The sequence below is a fragment of the Lathyrus oleraceus genome, chromosome 6 (genome assembly GCF_024323335.1).
Source record: "Lathyrus oleraceus cultivar Zhongwan6 chromosome 6, CAAS_Psat_ZW6_1.0, whole genome shotgun sequence".
Taxonomy (NCBI): Eukaryota; Viridiplantae; Streptophyta; class Magnoliopsida; order Fabales; family Fabaceae; genus Lathyrus; species Lathyrus oleraceus.
The window spans coordinates 390,118,299-390,127,934 of NC_066584.1; positions in this window are offsets into that span (position 1 = coordinate 390,118,299).

Genomic DNA, 9,636 nt, shown 5'->3' on the forward strand with positions numbered 1-9,636 from the left:
GACTACACCAGAATTTCAATTGGTATCAGAGCAAGCATCCTGTTCTGTCTCTGGATGAGATCCATGGGTGATACTTTCTGGTAGCTGGCAAGGAGTTATGTTAGTACTGAAGCTGGACCCTGTGTAAGGTTCTGCAATTCCCTGAATGGTCCCTTGAAGTAGGTGGATGGACTGTTCATGACAGGAATGGTGTGTTCCTGTCTCTGGAGATTGGCAATTGGCCTGAGTGTGAGACAGCTGTGCCAGTACTTAATCACATTCAAACCTGGTATGGTCTTGGAGGCCAATCTGGTGAAGTGTGTGTTCACAGGTTGAGTTGTATTATGATTTCCGCTGCATAATACCTGGCAGAACTCAAACTCTGATGTAGTTTCCCCTCATGTGGATGAAAGGCTGCTGTGTTCAAGATCTCATCATAATCTACTGACGATGTCAAAGATACTTGAGTCTCCTCAAGTCCACTCATCATGACGTTCTCACTTCAGGATGGTAAGAGTCACTTAAGTACTGATTCTCTTACTCTCTTGAGTAGTGTATATGAAGACCTTGAAGACCTTCAAGGAAGGTTTGTTCCAAGGAGGTGGAACCAATGTTCTATGTGATGTTAGAACATGTTGTTCAACAAGTATGCAGCTACTGGTTGAAGAGCAGATGTATTAGGGTTCAAACAAAGGGATAATTCTGTTTGGAACCTACTCCTGACCTGGAAGAGGAGACATCTGTGTGTGCTAAGTTGACAAGAGCAGGGTCAACTGGGTGTGTGCTCAAGAAGGTCATCCCTAGAAGTTGAGCTGGTTGAGATGTGACATTGTGCAATCTCCTGCTGTTAGGCATCTTCCTGCAATTTGATCAGGATTGGATAGTTGTTCCCTGAAGTACTATGATGTGTTGAAAGACAAGCCTCCTGGATGTTAGCAGTCAATAATGGGGTAACCTGATTGTGATATCATTTAAGGGGGTTGTAACCATGAATCTTGTTATTCAAACACCACGTTCAGAAGTGGCAGTTCTTACTAGGAGTGAGAATATGAAGATTCAGAGGTTGGTTGAGGTAATATGCTCTGGCAATGCATATCTACTATTGACTGGTGTGTGTCTCACAAGTACTTATGATCAACTGAAGCCTGATTGGTGTGATTGGAGGAGTTAGTTGCCACTGGTAAGGGATGGTGGATGTCATGTTGAGACATTTGTGTACAATGCATGGATATTGGTGTGGAGTTTCCATGATTGTTGATTTGAGGGGGAGTTTTGGTCAACCCCCTCACGGTTGGTCAGCCTAGGGTCAGGTTGGCTGTTGACCAGTGTCACATGGGTTCTGGTTGATGTGTGACACATTTGCAAGGAAGGATTCATCTCTCTCATTCCTAAGGGTGAATCTAATCTGGAAAGAGTCTCAAGACTGTTGAGGTGCTTGCAAGCAGAAGATGTTGACACAAGAAGAGTACCTTCAAAGTATTCTTATGGTGGAAGTATCTGAAAGGATATTGGGAAAGTATTTAAGATCAATGTCTACTTGTGTCATGTACAAGTATTTAATTGATTATCCTTGGAGCTCAAGATAACTGATGTTCTTAAAGATGTTGGAACATCTCTTCTTCACGACCCTGTGCAGAATCACAGGAAGGATAGTACATTGGGGTATGATCTATCTCTTTGGTGGCAGCAAAAGCATATGATCTCTGAAAAGGTTTCCTGGCAAGAAACATGTTCAGCCTTGGTATGTACAAGAAGAAGAAGACATCATAGTCTTGATGGTGGTTACTTGGATCAGTTTATTTCTGATCTAGGTAAGGAAGTGCATTAGCTTATGCACACTGTGAAGTCAAGAACAAGTGGCAGTAGTCTTGACATCATGGAAACAGCCTTGCCTTAGGATGTGGAATCCTTGGTAGAGCTGAAGGGTTAGTTTCTAACTGGTCCTTCTGAAGACTCATACATCAGAGTGTCTGATGTCTTTGGAGAAGAAGCAGGGATTCATCAAGGTGTGAGCTTGGATGACTTAACTGCAAATCTACAGGATGGAGGGTGTTTACTCAAACTTGGTTCCACAATCAAGTCTATGAGAACATTGAACTCTTGTTCTGTGAAGGGAGGAAGTTCTTTCAAGTGGCAGAAGAAGGAGCTGAATTCAACAGCTGGATGTCAAGCACAATGTTGTGACATTCGGTTCTGCATCAGATTCTTAGTTGATGAAGTGGCACATCAACTTGAGATAGAAGGATCTACAGGGTTGTAGATTGGACACTTCAAGTTCAAATCTCACTTGAAAGGTCAGAATATCTTTGGGAGAAGTCTGATAAACTTGGGAAGGTCAAAAGGCAGCATTTGATCTTTTCATATGAGAATTCATGAAGGAGGTAATCAACCAGTGGCAGTTGGTCTATCTCAGAAGTGAGTTCGAAGAATCAAGATAATCAACATAAGACAGCTGGTTATTCTTGAGGAAAGTCTGAGACAAATTACTTTTGAGCAGAAAAGTATTAAGTTGAAGACAAAAGGAGGTGTTCTCTATTCATCTCTTGGAGCTTGTGGTAGAAGTTCTGAGCTATCTATGGAAGAATGTCTCTAGTAGTGGGATGAGAGTGTATATCCCAATGTATGTATGGGTTCCTCTGGCCCAAGATGAGGACTCAGTAATATCTGAAGTTTATCAGATAGTGCTCCCTGTGAAGCTGTGAAGGAAGTCTCAGCTGATGTTCAAACATCTTGTGAAGTGATCTTCTGTTCTGGTTAGAAGAGAAATTGACACAGAGTGTGGATGTGTTCAGCCAAGAGGGTTGGACAGAGGGTGCGCTCTTGAAGACATGAAGATGCGTCTTATGTTTTCCTTTCATCAAGTGGTCTGGAATCTCTTTGAATCAGGAAGTATGTGAAGGTCCAACCTTGGGATGTTGGATATGATCATGTGTGACCTCCAAGAGAGTAGGTTGTCCATGACAGGGGGAGTTGTGCCTTTGTGCTGCAAGCAATCACCAAGCTTGTGGTCTATGTGCTCCTAGATGACTAGGTAGTTATCAGGATGCTGTGATGTGCAGCAAGGCTGAGTGAGCAGAAGAATGTCTGACCGGATGTCATGACATTGCCCTGGACATTGCTGTTGATTCCTTCTGATTTTTCAAGTCATTAGGAATTATGAGGGTGGTGTGGCTAAGTCTGATAAACCAGAATAAGACTAATGGCTACAGCTGTGTGGTACAGGGGGAGTAACCAGCAACTGAAGTGTGAAAAGTGGGCTGTAGCAGTGCTAGGTGTCAAGCCTCTACTGGAGGAATGACAGAGGTCTTGGGAAATGTTGAAGACTAGCTGAATGCAGGAATGTTAAGACATCGAGTGCAACGTGTCTGACTGCATATATGGAATGGTCTCCATGCACTGGAACGGCTGTTTTGGAAAAAAAAACAGTCTAGAGCTATAAAAGGCATTCAAAGATAGTCTGAGATTTTGTTGGTGAGTCTCTGACTGTTTCTCAGCAAAAATAAATGCATCTTGACCAAGCATTTATTTCTACCGGATATTCCTAAGCACAGGCTGGAATATTTAAAGGCTGCAAGAGCCCCCCCCTTCTCCCCACAACAGATACACTCCAATCCCAGAATCATGGGGTATGTTAAGGTCTGGGCAAGCTGCGCCTGGATCTGGTTTGGTGAAGGGTGCCTTTACAAATGTTCAGCTAAAAAGGGGGAGAGAAAAGAACGTCAGAAACGTCCTGGGGTCGAGAAGCAAACAGATCACTGTGGTAACAAACAGAAAGTTGGGGTACACAAAATTCACCAACTGAAATACCACTTGTGTCTTGTGATCTGAGTTAAGAGAACAGTTGTGCCCTGTGATCTGAGTTACATTGTCTATGTACTCAGCATTACATACTCTTCAGGAAGCTCTCCTGTTGAAGGGAAGGGTTCTGGAACAACTGAGCCTTGTTTCTCATCTTCCTCGTGTACACCAACATTGGTGTTCATGGTGGGGGGGAGATAATAACGGAGGCCTATTTGTTTTAGCTAAAATTTGCCAAAGGGGGAGATTGTTGATACCTTAGGATTGGCATTAATTTTAGAAAACAAATAATGTATCCACCTCTGTTGTTTTAATATGTTGGGTTGAAGAAATTCAACATCTGGACCAACATGTCATGTACGATGTCACGACGTCAGGTCTGTGACATCGCACATGTGTAGAAGACTGAATTAATTAATTCAGTATATGTCAAGGGATCAGCAAGGATATCTGGTGAATATCCTAACTCCCTTGTGGAGGACTTGAAGACTAATTCAGAATATATATAGGCTCAAAATATGGAGATATATATGGAGAGAGATTAGGAACTTGAAGACCTTGTTTTTAGCAGAATTTTTCTGCTGAAGTTGTAACAGCAAAGAACAAGTCTGCTGCAGCTTTCTGAAGGCCCAAATCCAGTTGGGTGATTAGGTTATAAATAGCTGATTGTAATCTAGTTTTTGTAAGCCTCTTAGAATGAATTTTTAGGGGTGTGTGTAAGGTAAACCTCCCAATCTGTGGGAAGGTTACCATGTGTTTCTCAGTGGTAAACCTGAGAGTGTTTGTCACTCAAAGCCTGTAGGCAAGAGTGATTATGTTCTTGAATGAAGCTGTGAAGCAAGTTCAAGGTGTTTGCACATTACATTGTATTTGTAGTGATAGGAATGGAAACTGGAGGTTTCTATCTAGGAGTTCCTAGATATAGATTGCATTGGGTAGGGATTAAGTGATGAGTTGTAAACGGGGGAGTTTAACTCTGAATTGATACTACTAATAGTGGATCTTCTTCCTGGCTTGGTAGCCCCCAGATGTAGGTCATGTTGGACTGAACTGGGTTAACAATTTCCTGTGTTTGTTTTCCTTCTGTATGATATAATCATGTCTGCCATAACTAAGCATGTATTCCAGTCTGTTCATCAAGATAATAGCAGACCTGATACATAGCCTTCTGTTGGAATGTCAATCAGAATGTTTTGACATTCATCAACAACAGCACATACTGTTTAATAAGCTGATGAATTCAGTTCAGTATGTAGTGAAGTCTGGAGTTCAAGAGCACAACAGACCTGGCCAAAAGATCATTGTGAAACTGTCAAACTGGATGTCTTGACAGTTCTTCCAGTAAGCTGATACTGAAGTAGAGACTGGTTGGTCTTTTACAGTACAGCAAATTTAGCACAGTCTGTTTTCAGGAACCAAACAGACTTAGCATAGGGTTCTGGACTTGGATGTCAAACGGAATGTTGTGACATTCACTCACGACTGCATATGCTATATTGTTGGATGGTTAGTTTTTCTGTTTCAGGATTTTTCTCAGGCTATTCTTCAGGAATCCACCAGCTGATCTAAAATCTAGGAAACTAACAACTAAGCTACAATTAATGAACCTGACAAATATTCTATTTGTTAGCTCCTTAATAAGTGGAGATTAGTTTAACTTGTTACAACCTTTAATCTAGGAAATACAAGTACATGACCAACAAACTGGAACAATGTAACAGATGATGTCCAAAACAAGATTGAGACATCGTGCTGATAACTGTGTAGGAAAACAACAGTAGTGAATGTTATGGTGCCCATAACAAATTGTTCCTCCTCTATAGGATGACATAGAAGGAGAGGTTGTGACACCGTGAAAAGGTGCACAATAGTACAGAGTGTAATAACTGTCTTGCTGTAATAAGTACAATGTTAGATCAGATGTCATGACTTTAAGTAGAACATCTGAATACTGACTACACCAGAATTTCAATTCCTGGCACAAATTTTCTCCCCAGTAAGAGTCGAATAATTCAGTTAAAGAGCCTCTTTATTTTTCATTTATCAGTTTGTTTGCAAAAATGTCCGAATTTTTGATAAAACATATTGCATATGAACATAATGGTGGCTTTTGCAGATGATTTGCACAGGAAAACATTTAAAATTGCTTTGAATGTGCTTAATCCCGGACGGTGAATTCAAACCGAGTAATTCCCCCGAGGCATACGTGTATTTTTGGTTGCAGGTCACAGGAACCGGATGCCAAGTCATGAATCCTCATCCCCAAGCGGTTGACAAAGTCTCTCCTCAGCAGAGCATGTTCCCCAGCAGAGTTGACAGTATCCAGACTATATATCCCCAGCGGAGTTGACAGTGTCAGACTGTATCCTCCTAGCAACAGCGGAGTGGTTGCATAACCAACAGATGAGAGGGTGGTGTTCCCAGTGTTCATCTCATTCCCCAGCAGATTATTTTTAACAGATTTGTTAATCCCCAGCTTGAGGGCGATTAGCAAGTTCATATCCCCAGCAAAGGTCGTTTCCTACGACATTTCCCCAGGAAGTGTTTTCCCCACAGACTCTTCTCACAGCGCCTCGCCGAACAAAGTTTCCATAGTTGATACTCCCCTCGCAAGGTCAACTTTTCAAGCAACCAATTTATTTTTGGTGGCTCATTGGTCCCGGCAAACGGATCATTCCCCACAGAGCATTCAAGGATTGATACAGCGATTTGTTCCCTACCGGAGTTTGCTTCCCCAAGCAAATTTCTTTTTACACCATGCATAACATTTGCATTTGCATGCATATCATATCAAGCATACACATAAGCTGATAAACAGGTTCTTCCAAGCAGACTGAAGAATTACTTTACAACCAAGGTCATGAGATCCAGCCAGAGGATCAAGCGTGAGTGGTCCAGCCTGAGGGTCGTTTTGAAGATTCAGCATGAGAATCGTGTTCCAGTGATCTAGCCTGAGGGTCATTTCGAAGATTCAGCCTGAGAATCGTTTTCCAGTGATCCAGCCTGAGGGTCATTTCGAAGATTCAGCCTGAGAATCGTTTTCCAATGATCCAGCCTGAGGGTCATTTCAAAGATTCAGCCTGAGAATCGTTTTCCAGTGATCCAGCCTGAGGGTCATTTCAAAGATTCAGCCTGAGAATCGTGTTCCAGTGATCCAGCCTGAGGGTCATTTCGAAGATTCAACCTGAGAATCGTGTTCCAGTAAGCCAGTCTAAGGCTCAATTTGAAGATTCCCCAGTGAAGTCGCCTACAAGCTTTATTTCCCCAGCAAGTCCAAGTCTAATTGAGGAGTCGTTACAACATGTTCTAGCCCGAAGAATATGTACGAAGCCCAAAATTGGAATATTCTCGAAGCTGCATATCTAATATGAAAGTTGGGTGTAGATTTCAAAAGAGGGTCAACCAGCGCATGCCTCAGATGCGGGATCCTAATGATGGGAATTTATCATCAAAACAATCCAGATTTAGCCAGAAGATCGAAGTAGATTCAGCCAGAGAATCGAAACAAAGAAGATCTAGCCAGAAGATCGAAAATCGAAATAATTCAGATCTAGCCAGAAGATCGAAGTAGATTCAGCCAGAGAATCAAAGGAAATAGATTCAGCTAGAGAATCGAAATGAAGGAGATCTAGCCAAAAGATCGAAGAAGATCTAGCCAGAAGATCAAAATCGTATCCAGCCCGAGGATCAAAATTAATATCCAACCAGAGGACTAAATTGAGTATAGGTTCAGCCAGAGGATCGAAACTCCAGATTAAGCCAGAAGACTGATTCAGATCCAGCCAGAGGATCGGAAGAAAAATAAACAGCGCGGTGTATTTCTGCATTTTTGTGGTGTTCTCGGAGTGCAAATTTTTGGTCTGTCTTTGGTATTCAATCACAGCTCACCCCGTTTGTCTGATAAGCTGTTCGCTTTCATCCTACTCGGGTTAGCTGATGATTTAATAGGGGCAGCTGTAACACCCCAAAATTTGCCCTCCTCATTCATGCATTCATTTAGCATTTCATATTGCATTTCATCATGTCAATCAAAATTAGATCCAAGAAACTTTAAAATAAAAATAAAAAAATAAAAAAACGAAAAAATAAAAAAAACAAAACAAAAAAAAAGACGAAAAAAAAAATTACAAAAATAAATAAAAAAATAAATAAAAATAATAATAATAAAATAATAATAATAATAATAATAATAATAAAAAAATAAATAAAATATAATAGAAAAACTTGGACTTGGACGTCTCTCATTTGAGCCCACAAAGCCATGAAAATCAGGTTATAAAAGAGGGAGATCAGACAGAAAAAGGAAGAGAAGCAAAATACTCTGAGGTTTCCTTGAAACAAAACCCTTGACAAAACCTGGAGAGAAACCTGACAGAGAACTCAGAGCAACCCTCAGGCAGCTCTGAAAAATTCAATCTGACTCACACATTTTCATCTCACGCAAACCCTAACATTGCCTTGCAAACCCAGCCGTGCCATTTGATTTCAACCGGTCTCTCCCATCAGGTTTGCCTTATTCCCATGATTTTATGCTCTTAATTTGGATCATCTGAATGTATGAGGTATGATGGATGAATTTCATTATGTTTTTGCCCACGGGTTTAATTATGCATGAATGGGTGAAACCTATGCCTTGAATGTTTAATCACATGATTTCTGAAATGTATGCCACAGGGTTTGAGGTTTCTGAAACCATACTGTTATCCATGAAAAAAATGCTTCTCGTGTTTCACTAACCCTTTTGTTGAGTTTTTGTGAGGGCTCACAGACTCTTGCAGAGATGGTTTGCGTGGTTTTCCCACTTTATTTGTGGGATACCCCCTGGAGGTTCATTCCAATTACCTGTACTGACTCACCTTTCTTTGATGGCATTAGCTTGGGAGATCCCTGGGTTTCTTAGTCCTTTAATTGTTGTTACTTCTGATCTTTATCCGTGTGGTACTTTTACCTCTTTTCCGCATTTTATCGCTTTCTTAGCTGGAAGACCTCGATAGGAGGCATTTGTTTTCTTTTGTTTATTTACTTCTGAGCCCCTTGTTGGCACATTTACTTTATACATGTTTGTTTTGTATGTGTTCGTATCCCTGCAGGTAGCGCGGTTCCTTCGTCAAGGACTGCCTTTTTGCCCTTGAGCATCCCAAACCCTAAAATCCAAAGCAACACGTTAACTCCTTCTACTACAGGCGAGTAAGTCTCCAAAGGTCGAGCATCCGGTAGATTGCGTAGTGACGTCGTTCGTCCAAAACCCAATCCATAACCCCATAGTTAGCCGAACTACGTTTTGCTCTGATTCTCAGGCCAGATGAGATACGTAGGCATAAGACGCGATGTCTTAGCGAGCACAATTACCTTTAACCCCTAGGTAGCCGAGCTACGAAGACTCTGATTCTCATATTCAGATGAGATACGTATGCAGTGGATGCGACATCCGCGCGGGTCATTTTCATTTAACCCCCTTTTTTAGTAAATAACACATTAGATAAACACATACCCTTTAGACAAGAACTACAAAAGTGGATCCCGTAGAGTACTACGGATGCGTAGGGGTGCTAATACCTTCCCTTCGCATAACCGACTCCCGAGCCCAAGATTTGGTTGCGAGACCCCGTCTTGTCCTTTCCTTTTTCAGGTTTACTTCGAGCGTTTCCTTTCCCTCCTTTGGGATGAATAACGCACGGTGGCGACTCTTCTGTCATTTTCTTTCGCCGGTTGTTTCTTCGCGCACTGTATTTTTCAGGTTGCGACACAATTATATACACATAAAAAAGTAGGCTAAACCCACTGAGGACTACTCCCCAACAGAGTCGCCACTTAATTTCTGTAGCGGTAAATTCATGACCATCAAGCCATGGGTAAGCT